At 38.7% G+C, this 14,191-nt stretch overlaps 1 protein-coding gene across 10 annotated transcripts in view; it reads right to left on the bottom strand.

Moving 5' to 3' along the window:
* SMYD3 (SET and MYND domain containing 3) overlaps positions 1–14,191 on the bottom strand; it is a 765,785-nt gene that overhangs the window by 383,573 nt on the left and 368,021 nt on the right. The window contains exon 1 of one of the 10 annotated variants that reach the window (XM_065539558.1): positions 1–14,191. This exon is cut by the window's left edge and continues 27,205 nt beyond it. The exons of the other annotated variants lie outside the window; for them this stretch is intronic. The gene's annotated coding sequence lies outside the window, so the exon portion shown is untranslated. 10 annotated transcript variants of the gene reach the window in all.

Genomic DNA, 14,191 nt, shown 5'->3' with positions numbered 1-14,191 from the left:
GTCTGATGTATCTGATGATCACACACAGAGACCTGGACAAGCCTCCCCCCAGGCCACCCATGACACTGTAACAGAGTGATCTACTTAAAACAAAATCTGGAATTTCCCTTATGGATTTATGATGTCTTAGTGATTATGGAACTTTGCTATAGTTAGTAAAGATGTTGATGGCAGCATATTTAAAACTTTGAATAATCTTCCTTTAGTACTTCAGTAGAATCTGCATCCAATGCTCTTCAAAAACCCCTGCATAATGAATACTATTTAAGTCAGTAGACTATAACTCTCATCATTTTTATTTTATCCGAAGAATATGCACTGGCTCTTTGTTGCCTGTTACGCCAAATTCAAATTCCTCAGACAAAATCCCACTGTAGCTATGTGGTAAATGGGGTAACCATACTATGTTTGACAAGTTTCTATGACAAAAAAACTTGAGATTTCTAGAAACCAGGTCTTTCCGATACCTCTTCACTTTGATATAGATAGACCAAAGAGGAATGAACAAATAAAATTTAAATTTTTTAACCTATTTAATATTTTTAAAGTAATCTACTGAGTATAGAACAATTTTTAAAGTTCAGCCGAGGACCATGATTTGTGAGCTGGAAGGAAAGACATATTTTGATGGAATGGTAACATATAATAAAAGCCACTTTGGTAAAGCTAAGAAGAATAAAAGAAAGCATGGCAATGGCAAAAACAATAGTGATGTGATCAGGATCAGAAGTGGTGACAGGGATCCTGAATAACAGACAAATGTAGGTAATGGGGCTATGAACCTTAGATGATGACAGAAAGGAAAACAGCCAATCAAGCAATCAGCCCATCAACAAAATACCACCACCAACAAAACATAATCTGCAATTAGAGGAGCAGTAAAAAGGAGTGGCAACTACCTATCCACTGTATCCGTTTTACACACAATAACCTTGGAGGAATCTATAAGATTTATTGGAAGGAAGAGACTGGGGGGTTAGAAACCATCGGAATAGCATTTCAGTATCCCCAGAAGCTATCAGCCAGCCATCTGGAAAGTGCTTCAAGCAGAATAATACCAGAGCGCTAAGAAGCGTTACTTATACATGGCGCAGAGCCGTGCCAAGCTAAATCATGGAGCGCCAGGGCACTGCAGCTTGGATGGGATCCCCATTTAGGCATGAGCACTGCAAAGGAGCTTTAGATCAGTGGTTCTCAGTGGGGGTCCTAGGGCCATTTTCAGTATTTTTCACGGTCACAATGGCACGTGGCACACTATAGCCAGGCCTCCTAGACAGGGCAGTCTTGGATAACAAATAATTACCCAGTATCCTGCAAGTCTTTCAAATGTTCCACCAGATTTGCTGGTAGGTGAGAAAATCCTGTTAATTCTTTGAATATAAAGCCTAACTGTATTTTACTTCCAGACACCAGTGTTTCTTGCACTGTTTAATAATCACTGAATTATCAAGGAATGCAACATCCTTAAATGTGAATTGAAGAGGAATTATACTTTGCGTTGTTTGCAATTGTACTAAGAGTTGTTCATCATTATGAAAAATCATGTCAACAATTCATGGCATTTAAATTACCAACACAACACCCAGGCATCAATCTACATACACAGATGTTACATTTGTAGGACTCTATGTATGTTTATGTATATACTTATTTAGTTCTTATTTCAAAGCTTCCAACAGAAAGAAAAGGTTTTGCCAATACTCGGTTGAATGTTGTTTTACTCCTCTTTAATCCAAATATATTCATTGCAAGTAGGTCCAAATACCTGATGACATCATTTTATCTCAAGGAATAGTCAACAAGTAAGCATTTACATAATAAAATGCACTGAAAGCTTTCTCTTTTCTTTATATTAAAATTGTAACACTATTTTAATACTTACATTTATGTGCAGAGGTGGTTATATTATTAATACATTTCATTTCAGAAATAAAGGGGATATTCCAAAACATCTTACAAAGATGCAGCATTGAATCTAATAGGGTTAGATTGAATCTAACAGGGTTAGTAACCACTGCTTTGGATGCACAGAGAAACCCTAGGGAGTGGATTCCAATGGATCTACACAGGAAAGTAAAGCGCAAAAGTACCAAAAGGTGATGCTAGCTCTGAAAAGGAAAATATCATTTGCTCATGATTAGAAGACAGAAATACAGATTAATGCCATCTAGAACTCTGAAAGGGCAGCTTTTCCTGTTCTTTGAGGATGCTTGGTTATTGTAAGAGGTAACAGGGCACCAGTTCCCATGCCACCCTGAGTCAACTACAGCATCAAACCACAGACTGCACAAACACCTCAATGTTTCTCATTCACAGAAAAGGCGGGAGCTTTTTTTGTCAATAACTTCAACAAAGGGGAGTCCAAGTATTTTCAGAAATACTGGCGTTTCAGTGTGATGATACTGCATTGGAAAGTTGGATAAAGTAGACAAGATAGTTGAGAAGTCCTGAATCTGTAGAAGAATTCTGTATTTTGCTTTAGTATTTTCTTTTTAAGGAGCTCTTTTTTTTTTTTTTTTTTTTTTTTGAGATGGAGTCTTGCTCTGTCGCCCAGGCTGGAGTGCAGTGGCCGGATCTCAGCTCACTGCAAGCTCCGCCTCCCAGGTTTACGCCATTCTCCTGCCTCAGCCTCCCGAGTAGCTGGGACTACAGGCGCCCACCACCTCACCCGGCTAGTTTTTTGTATTTTTTAGTAGAGACGGGGTTTCACCGGGTTAGCCAGGATGGTCTCGATCTCCTGACCTTGTGATCTGCCCGTCTCGGCCTCCCAAAGTGCTGGGATGACAGGCTTGAGCCACCGCGCCCGGCCTTAAGGAGCTAATTTCTAGTTTGTTTTCTTCAATTTCTGTTGTCTGTAAACAAAAAGAACTAATTTCCTTACTGGTCTGATCCCTAAACTCAGTGCAGTGGAATTGAGTGAAATATGGAAAGGAGGCCGGGTGTGGTGACTCACGCCTGTAATCCCAGCACTTTTGGGGGCTGAGGTGGGCGGATTACCTGAAGTCAGGAATTCAAGACCAGCCTGGCCAACATGGCGAAACCCCACCTCTACTAAAAATACAAAAAATAGCTGGGCATGATAGGGCATGCCTGTAAACTCAGCTACTCAGGCAGCTGAGGCAGGAGAATCACTTGAACCTGGGAGGCGGGGGTTGCAGTGAGCCAAGATCGCACCAGTGCATTCTAGCCTGGGCAACAGAGCAAGACTCTGTCTCAAAAAAAAAAAAAAAAAAAAGAAATACGAAAAGGAGATGAGATTATATAGCTAAAATGAGTGTAAACATAGATTATACTTTCTAGTATTAGTATTTTAATTGTTAGTATTAAGTATGCATTTATTATTATTGTCAAGTTTTACAACATGCAGTAAGGGTAGAAATGTAAGCATAAAGCAAAGTCCTATTTGGTAGAACAAAGTCCTGTTTGGTAGTAACAATAACAATCAAATACCTCCAAGTCACTGTTGAAATGTTGTCTTCTCCATGAGGCCTAATGTGACTTCCTATGTAAAATTGCAAGTTGCCCCAATTCCTGCACTCCTCCTCCCAATCTCTATTATGACGTTCAGTTTTATTTCACAGCTTTACCAATTTCTAGCATACAATGTAATTGGCTCCTTTATTAGGGTTATTGTTGTCTCCTACCTCTAGAATATATTCCTGTGAGGGGAGGAACTATTCACTATATAGTCCAGCATGCTGCAAAGTGTCTGGAACAGGGTAAGTTAACCAGTATGTATTTGTGGAAAGAATGAACAATAGCACATACCATTTACTGAGTGCTTTCTATGGGCCAGGCACCTTGATTAGTGCTTTACATAGAAATCTTATTTAATTTTTATTATAAAAGCCTGCAAGGTAAATATTATTAATCCCCACTTTATAGATGAACAAATTGGGATTTAGAGAGAGTGCAGCAGTCGTTCTACATGGTACAGCTAGTGAGCAGTGGGGCCGGCCCTCGAGCCCGGGCAGTCTGACTTGAAAGCCCATTCCATATTCGCCACAACAGAAACTCAGTACAGCTGAGATACTCTTTTTCTCCCTTTAGGGGGTGAAAGGAGTATCTGGATTAGTCAGCTCCACTGTGCGTGTGTGTGTGTGTGTGTGTGCGCGCTTGTACGTGTGTTGTGTTTTCTTGGTTTTGTTTTGATTTGTTTTGTTTTGAGATGGGGTCTCACTCTGCTGCCCAGGCTGGAGTGCAATGCTGCAATCACAGCTCACAGCAGCCTCAACCTTCCTCGGCTCAGGTGATCCTCCTACCTCAGCCTCCCAAGTAGCTGGAACTACAGGCGCACGCCACCACACCCTGCTGATTTTTTTGTATTTTTCGGGGTTTTGCCACATTGCTCAGGCTAGCTTCGAGCTCCAGGGCTCCAGCGATCTGCGCCCCTCAGCCTCCCAGTGTGCTGGGATTACAAGTGTGTGACCCGCCCCACTGCTGATCCCATTCTTGTTCATTGCAATCCTTCAAAAACCATGTGAGATGGAAGTCAATGTGCAGGCAGGGGATGGTGGGAAATCTTTGTGTTTTCAAAATCTTTCCATTTTGCTATGAAACTAAATCTGCTCTAACAAAATTAAGCCTTTAAAAATAGTATCTTCATGCACTTGTATTTCTGAATAGTTCAATTTGGGGGTCATGAAAGCTTTAACAGGTAATGTTGACTTCACACCTTTACAAACATGAAAGATTTACACCTAAACATTACATGAGGTAAAAGGAAATTTATTCATCAAATACAGTAAAAGTAAAAAAAAAAAGGGGGGGGTGGGAATTAAGGATAGAGCAAAGCATGGTTGACCTCAGCCTTTTTGTGAGAGTTTCTATTTTCTTATTTGGTGAAACTATCTTTGAGGGACTGACTTTTCGACATTCAGCGCCGTTTCCTTTCGACTCCCGGCATCTTTGCTGCACATTCACTACCCAAAGTAGCCCAAAGGGAACCAAGACAGTCCACAGCTATTGTTCTGCCATTTAATCAAACCTGAATAAAGAGCCTGTACACATAAGGAAAGTAAAATGTGTCAAGGGCCTCACTAGAGTTTACATGCAAGAGGCTGCCATGGAGAGGACTCATCTGTTCACGTAACATGAATCATTTCCCCATCAAGTTGAGAAAGTTCTGAACACATTTCTTTCTCTTTTTTTTAAAGACTGAAAAATGGACATAAGCCCATAGTACTTGTTAGCTAGTCAAGAAAAGAGTGTACGCACTAAATTTGTGCATAGAAACAATTATGATCCCACAGCAAAAAATACTTCCTTACCATGCTCTTCAGAGTAGGCATTTTGAAAACTGAAAATTCTGGCAAGTCAAACATATAACTGTAGCTATGTCTACTTCTATTTAAAGGCAGAGAGAAGAGGAAACTAAGAATACTGATTCCATAATTTCAGAATGAGGTGCAAGTGCAATATTGGAAAGAATATCCTCAGAAAACAGGTTCCCCAGAGGCAGGTGACCACAGCAAGTCATCAGGAGAAAAATTTTTTATGTTCAATTTTTCTATCATCATAGAATTCATCCTATCATAAGTGGAGGGAACTCTTCACCTTGAGAGGCTACAATTTAGGATGAAAGCTTTAACGTTTAATATGTAGACAAAATTATCACTAAAAACATTTAGGCTTGTCCAACTTTTCATGAAGTTTCCAGGCCTCCATATTTTCAGTGTTATAAACAGTGTTATGAGTAATTTCTTAATTGAGCTCCCACTTACAAGCACTGAATCCATTTTATGTCTCCTGAAAACCAAAATATTTACATTAAAATACAGGCAGGTCAGATTGACTGCCTCCCACAGGAAGACCATTTATGCTAAAAAGTGCTGATTCTTATGGAGTGACTACCCTTTTAAAATTAAAAACTGCATCAGTGAAAGAAAATTACAACCCATATTTATTATGCAAAAAGAAGATAGAAACCTTAAGTAAAAACAGGGTATTTTTGTTTTCAAAAATCCAATTTTTATTCTCGTTACATAACAAAGAATTTTAATGTCTCCCTAATCACAAAAAGGAAATGCTGTTTGGATGAAAAGCAGCAGTTATATGCCACTCATTGCACTCCAGATAGTTCTGACCTTTTTGTGAGAGACCAGTTCTGTATTTTTCCATTTCTCCTGCCTGAACTATCGCACTGGCTTGAGAGTTGGGCTCCTTCCTTCCAGTCTTGACTCTCTAATCTATATTTCATGCCATTAACAAGAATTATCTTTCTAGATCGTCATAATCATTTCATTCTCCTGCTTGGAAACTTTAAACAGCTCTTTACTTAACAGAGAATAAGGTCCAACCTTCATTCTAGAGCACGGAAGAAATCCCATAATCAAACCTCATCTTTTTTTTTTTTTTTTTTTTTTTTTTTGAGACGGAGTCTCGCTCTGTCGCCCAGGCTAGAGTGCAGTGGCCGGATCTCAGCTCACTGCAAGCTCCGCCTCCCGGGTTCCCGCCATTCTCCTGCCTCAGCCTCCCGAGTAGCTGGGACTACAGGAGCCTGCCACCACGCCCGGCTAATTTTTTGTATTTTTAGTAGAGACGGGGTTTCACCGGGTTAGCCAGGATGGTCTCGATCTCCTGACCTCGTGATCCGCCCGTCTCGGCCTCCCAAAGTGCAGGGATGACAGGCTTGAGCCACCGCGCCCGGCCTCAAACCTCATCTTAACACTGCTAGTCCTGTACACTACACACGCTCTATGCTCCAAGGACTAGAAGCAGATAAAGTCCTTTCCATGGGCTCAGGAACCTTCCTTGTGTGGCTTCCTCATTCCCCCCACTTGGCTGCCACTGAAATTTGAAATCAGCACACGTTCTACTTTTCCCATGAAGACAGTTCCAGTCCTCACAGTCATAATGACTTATGTCTTCCGTTGCATTCCCAACACACATACATTTTATCTTTAAAACGACGTATATTTTATCATGATTAGTAGTATCATAGGGTTTGCCTCCACTGCCCTATTTCCCTCTATTGTATGAGATCAAAGGTCTTAGCGTGTTTAATTCCAGATTATTATAACAAAACACTATGTACATGATGGTGGCTCAGGAAATGTTTGCTAAATGAAAGAATGAATGAATCATGTAAACATCCAATCAGTCAATCAGTAAGAAGGAATAAGGGTGAAACACTGAGTCAAAGACAGGACTTTGAGTGCCTGCACTTTCACTTAGAAGGACCTTAGGTTCTTATTCATAAGGCTGACCATGCCTGCTCTACCATGAGAATAACAATGAAAGTGAAGGGGTGGCCTGCCCCTCCACACCTGTGGGTATTTCTCGTCAGGTGGGACGAGAGACTGAACTGAGAAAAGAAATAAGACACAGAGACAAAGTACAGAGAAAGAACATTGGGCCCAGGGGACCGGCACTCAGCATACGGAGGACCTGCACAGGCACTGGTCTCTGAGTTCCCTCAGTATTTATTTACTGTTTTCACCATCTCAGCAAGAGGAATGCGTCAGGAGAGCAGGGTGGTAGCGGGAAGAAGGTCAGCAAGAAAACATGCGAGCAAAGGAAGCTGTGTCACAAATAAGTTCAAGGGAAGGTACTATGCCTGGATGGGTACATAGGCCAGATTTCTGCTTCTCTCCACCCAAACATCTCAGTGGAGTAAAGAATAACAAAGCAGCATTGCTGCCAACATGTCTCACCTCCCGCCATAGGGCGGTTTTTCTCCTATCTCCGCCCTATGGGAGGAACAAATGTACAATCGGGTTTTGAACCGAGACATTCAGTTCCCAGGGGCAGGCAGGAGACAGTGGCCTTCCTCTATCTCAGCTGCAAGAGGCTTTCCTCTTTTACTAATCCTCCTCAGCACAGACTCTTCATGGGTGTCGGGCTGGGGGACAGTCAGGTGTTTCCCACCCCATGAGGCCAGATCTCAGACTATCACATGGGGAGAAATCTTGGACAACACCCGGCTTTCCAGGGCAGAGGTCCCCGAGGCTTTCCGCAGTGCAGTGTGCCCCTGGTTTATCGAGACTGGAGAATGGCGATGACTTTTACCAAGCATACTGCCTGTAAACATTTTGTTAACAAGTCACATCCTGCACAGCACTAGATCCCTTAAACCTTGATTCCATACAACACATGTTTTTCTGAGCTCAAGGTTGGGGCAAAGTTACATTAATTAACAGCATCTCAGGGCAAAGCAATTGCTCAGGGTACAGGTGAGAATGGAGTTTCTTATGTCTTCCCTTTCTACATAGACACAGTAACAGTCTGATCTCTCTTTCTTTTCCCTGCATGAAAGAATATATACTTCCGTTATTTCATAGTCAACCCAAAATGATCTGAGATGTATCATATATTCCCAACCCTGTGCTAAGCACTTTGAGAGACAGAACATAAATTTCAGCTATAACTCTTACTGATTGTTTTTTATCTATTGAAATATTCCCTTCCTGACTACACAAATTATTTCTTTAAAAAGGTAAGTTTGAACTACAATTTTATGATTTATGCAAGGATAATGATTAAGTCTAACATAAATAGAAGTCTAGAACTGGTTATTAAACAATGATGAACACATGTGAAGACAAGGACCAATTAAAAACAGAACATTTTCATTAAAACACTTTATATGAAACTAAATATTTTCCCTTTTTTTATATGGTTGTAAGGCTGAAGGTCAGAAAAAGACTATAATGTTTAAATGAGAAATTCTTCATGTCCTTCTGAGCACAATGAAGAACCACAGGGGCATGATATCAGTTATATTTCCAACATACCCAAAGAATATACACCAAAAAATGAATGTTGAAATTCAATTTTTAGCACTATCTCTAACGGGTTGTTATTAAGTCCTGGAGTTGGGACAATCCTACTGAACATGCCCATCAGCAACTTGGCTGAGATCAGGAAAGGTATGCCTACCACATATAGAGATGACATAAAATTGGGAGACATAGTGAATATATTAAATTTATATATTTTCAAAAGCTTTACAAGAAACTCATCAGATTAGAAGACAGGCCTAACCAAACAAGATTACATTCCCCCAGATTAAATTCCAGGTTCTGAATTTATGTTTTTAAAAAATTAATTGGGTTATGAAAAAACAATCCATGTACATGGATTAGAAAACTATATGGTTAAATAATTTTTAACAAGAGTCCTAAGACCATTCAATGGAGGAAAGGACAGTCTTTTTAACAAACGGTGTTGTTAAAACTGGATATCTACATGCAAAAGAATGAAGTTGGACACTTTCCTTACACCATATACAAAAATTAAAACACCTAAACAAAAGACCTAAAACTATAAAACTCTCAGGAGAAACATAAAGGAAGGATTCATGGCATTAGCTTGGGCAATGATTCCTCAGGTATGATACAAAACACAGGCAACAAAAGTAAAAGCAGATAAAGTGGGCTACGTCAAACTCAAAACTTACATGTATCAAAGAATACAATGAACATTGTGAAAAAGCAATCTACAAAATGGGAGAAAATACTGGCAAATCATTTATCTGGTCAGGGTATAATATCCAGAATATATGGAAAATTCCACAACTCAACAACAAAAAAGGAAAAAGCCAATTTTTAAAATGGGGAAAGGACTCAAACAGATATTTCCCCAAAGAAGAATTACAAATTGCAAACAATCACGTGAAATGATGTTCACCATCGTTAGTCATTAGGGAAATGCATACTGAAACCATAATGAGGTTGCCACTTCACATTCACTAGGATGGCTACTATTGAACAAACAGAAAGGAAGAAATGGCAGCAAGGATGTAGAGACACTGAACCCCTTGGGTACTGTTGGTAGAGATATAAAGGTGCTATAAGAACTACAAAAAAACAGTAGGGCATTTCTTAAAAAAAAAAAAAAACTAAAAATAATTACCATATTATCCAGTAATCCCATTTATGGGTATACATCCAAAAGAATTGAATAGTATCTAGGATAGTACCTAGAATATATAAAGAACTCTCAAAACTCAAGTTCGAACAACTGAACATTTGATTTAATGCAGAAAAGATGACTTTCCCAAAGCTTGTCATTTAAATCAACCCATGGCATGACTGAGGGAAAAGCAGAAATTTTTATGAGCATGTTATAGTTTTAAATAATGTGATCTTCTTGAACTGTAATATTGATGTAATTCTAAGTGACAGGAGCTGTTTTGAATTTCCAGCTCTTACTGCCTACTTCAGCACTAACCAAGGTACCAAACAGCAGCCCCTGCAGCATACATGCTAAGTTTATACATGCTAATCTTACATATCGTAAGATTCCATTCCCAGGCTCTTGGAGTTACTGAAAACATCTGTTGGTCCAATTCCCACCAAGTAGGGAAAGGATGAGAATGTTTCCCATAACAAATCTCCATACTTTACTAAATGAAAAACCTGAAAAAGTAAATAGATACTTCTAAAGACCTGAGCGTTGTTAAACTTATTATCTAATGATAATATCTCATTGTTCCTTCAGTTTTTAATGTAGTTTTCCTTAGTTGAGAATTTACATGAAAAGAAGGGCCAAAGGGGCCTGTCACAACCGCTTACCTCACCAGCAACTACCTTCTTGGTCCATGTCATCATGACTGGCTGATACTAATGGAACAAGGCTTTACTAAAGGGCATCAGGAGAAACATCTTCTTAAGGAAATTTCAGCTTTTACATTATTTTATAAAAAGAAGGAGAAAGAGGGAGAGCACATGTGTGAGCAAGCTGAATGAACACGCTCAATGAACTCAACTACTATTAAAAAAAAAGCTTGAAAACATTTCACTATTTTATAATAGCCACAGCTGAGCCAGCAAATGACACTGCTGTAGCTATTATTTATATAATTAAAATTATACCCTAACATTTCATTTTAAAACTCCATATTAAACCATTGCCATATTTACACTAAAAGCACTTCAAAAGAAATGTATTCTTGTTATGGTCAACTAATTAAAAGTGCATTATATTTGGACCAGAAGAACCTATTTCCATGCACAGGCTAAAGACAGCCCAGGGAAATGACTAGTGAACCTTCAGATAAGATGACATTTTAATTTTCCTTTATATATCACATCTCCTACACCTAGCTTCATAAGCATGTCAGCTCACTTTGTCGCCTGCAGTATTACATTAAGAAAATGTTTTTATTTTCCCACCTTTTCTTCTAGAAGTGGCATATGACTGACATTTCAGGAGGAATAGCCTTTACTTGGAAATATTCTCTTTTAGAAATAGTACTCCAAAAGTATACTCCAACCTAAGCTCCACTTAAACATAATTTAAAATGCAGCTTTTTATATAAGGCATTTATACATGTTTATTAAATGCCTTATAATAAACACTTATGTATTCAATTCAGCTAGATCATGTAGACAATTCGTAATCTAGATAATTTATAAATTTTATACACAAAATTTAAATTATATACCTGTGATTTTCATAACATAAATTAACACATACTATTTATATGCCCATAGCAGGTCCACTAATATGCTTCAGAACCCAGGAATCCATTGAGATAATACGCAAATTTTTTATCTGTACATATATGTGCACAGTTTCGCAAAAGAATCTGTGAATCAAAAGAAGTTAAGAACCACTGGTTTATTCCCCAATGGCCATAATATTATTTAAATATAAGCAGCATCTCTGAACAGGAGACATAGGACCCTCTGACTTATAGAGGGTTCAATAACCATGCAGCTTTCCATTTGCATCTACACCCATATGCAACTGAAATCCATGGACCACATTTTCTTCCCCCACCTTTTAATGACCCATTTTTAATTTCCACTTAAATGCTAAAAAATAGCTACTTTTAAAGGGTGCTTGTTTGCACAACACACCAACCTAAAAATTACGCTCCCAAGAAAACGTTCCCAGTCAAGCTAAAAAAAAAAAAAAAAAACTTAGCATATATGCTACAGGGGCCACTGTTCGGTACCTTGGTTAGTGCTGAAGTAGGCAGTAAGAACTGGAAATGCAAAACAGCTTCTCTCACTCAGAATTACATCAATATTACAGTTCAAGAAAATCACATTATTTAAAACTATAACATGCTCATAAAAATTCAAAAACTGGCTCTTTTTTCTGTCATAATATACTGAAGAACTACAATGATTCAGTCATCTACCTGAAAGCTTTTGTTTCACATCTTTTTTAATGGGTCTCGCTACTCCTCTGTAAATGGTTTAGAGTAGGAACTTTGGTCTCATTCATCCTTCTATATGGAGCATCAGACCCATTACCTGCGAACACAAATGGCAATTCAAAAAGTTTTTTATTAATTAATATTGTATGACCTAATTAAATCCTAAAAATTTAAACTTTTGGAAGCCATCCCAATGTGCACAGCTTAAGTATGTTCTAAAATGACACAGGGTCAAAAGTAAGCCATCTTAGGGATATGTGTCAAATTATTCCACACAACTATCGCTTCCAGTAACATTCCTTGAGTCATCTCAAGACAAGTCCATGCTAGCAAATATAGAAGTCATTAGGCAAAGAATGTAAATTTGCTTAAGATGCAGAGGCAAACGTGATCCCAGTATCAATCACCTTAAAGTTTCATAATTAAAATGAGTTTGGCGATTGTCTCAGGCACACACATACACACACACACACGTATATATATATAATGTATACATATATGTATAATGTATACATATTATATAAGAACAGAGAAGACATATACAGCTAAAATTATTTTCATACACAAACCAAAATGAAATTTTAAATAAAAGAGAAGTATATAAGATCATACAAGTAGAAGGAACTGCTAAGAGTTATCTAGTTCAAACTCTGGCCCATGACCTTTCAAGCATTCAAGTAAGTTTTCTGTGTTTTTTAAAGGCCTCTAGGATTATATAATGTATATCAAGTATAAGGCTTTCCAAAATCATCCTTTATTCACTTATGCAAAATAAGAAAGAAAACAATGTGAGAAAAGCTGAGTATTCCCAAATCTGGCAGTGCCTGCTGATAACTTCTCACTGTTAGATCAGAGAGTTATTGGTACTGTTTGTCATTCATGTCCTGAAATCTTCAAGTACACCATGAACTGCACATGTTTCCAAACCAGCATTTCAACTTAGCACCAACAGACTGGAGTCAATAGCATATATAACACCTTCTGCAGAATGTAAAGCTCTCAGGCCAGCTCGAATAAAAAGGTAGCTGTGCCTTGATTTGTGGTTATCATCCTACAACAACATAAAAACGAGCTATCCAGGTGAAGAGCAGCTCTCCAGTTTTTAGTTGGCTACCCAGCCCCAGTTCCAAAAGCATAGGTCCGCCACAGTCAGATTTTAAAGTTGAAAGAAAGGCAGACACCTCAGACACCTCATGGAGGAGCCCGGAGACAGTCCTGAATCACGCTGCCCATCTGAGATGGAACATTCTTTTGTCATGTATTGGGCACTTAAAGGAAAAAACGACTAACTCTGCAATGGCAAAAGAACGGTGCAAAAATAATGCAGGATAGAAGCAGGGCCTTGGGAATATATCCAGGAGTTGGAGGAAGAAGGTGGGAAGAAGGTTGAGACAATGTACAGCACAGGCTCTGCGGACTGGGCAGGGAGAACGTAACAACCAGTAGGCAACTTTAAGATAAGGAATACAGTTAAATGAATGAATGAGTGAGTAAATGAATGAACGAACCAACATAGGAACCAAGGAACATACAAATAAAATGAATGAATGAATAAGTGAATGAGTGGGCATATAAATGAATGAAGTTGATGAATGGTAGGGTGGAACTAAGATGCAGACAGTCCTAAATGTCAGGTAAGGAGTCTGAATTCATCTGAACAAGCAGGATGAGAAAGACATTTCTCAGACTTCTGCAGAGCACAGCCTGCCCAACCATATGCACAGACCTAACTAAAAGCAATGAGAGTTCACGGAAAGTTTTTACCTCCATGAAATAAGTCACTGTGGAAGATCATTCAGGGAACAGTAGGCAAAGTATAAGAAACAGAAGTCTTAAAACAGGTACAAGGACTACGAGCTAAGCCACTGGGTTGTTGATTTTCTGATCATGCATATACTGAAATTTTGGATTTGGGTTTTTTTAATTGAAATATGTCATGTGCTGTAATATTCATGCTTTTAAAGTATACAATTCAGTTGTTTCTCATATAGTTGCAAAATTGTACACTCATCACCACTATGTAATTCCAGAATATTTCACCACTCCGTAAGGAAACTCTGGACCTATTAGCGGTCACTC

The sequence above is a fragment of the Macaca fascicularis genome, chromosome 1 (assembly GCF_037993035.2).
Source record: "Macaca fascicularis isolate 582-1 chromosome 1, T2T-MFA8v1.1".
In the NCBI taxonomy this organism is placed as follows: Eukaryota; Metazoa; Chordata; class Mammalia; order Primates; family Cercopithecidae; genus Macaca; species Macaca fascicularis.
This window is presented reverse-complemented; position numbering and strand designations above follow the sequence as displayed.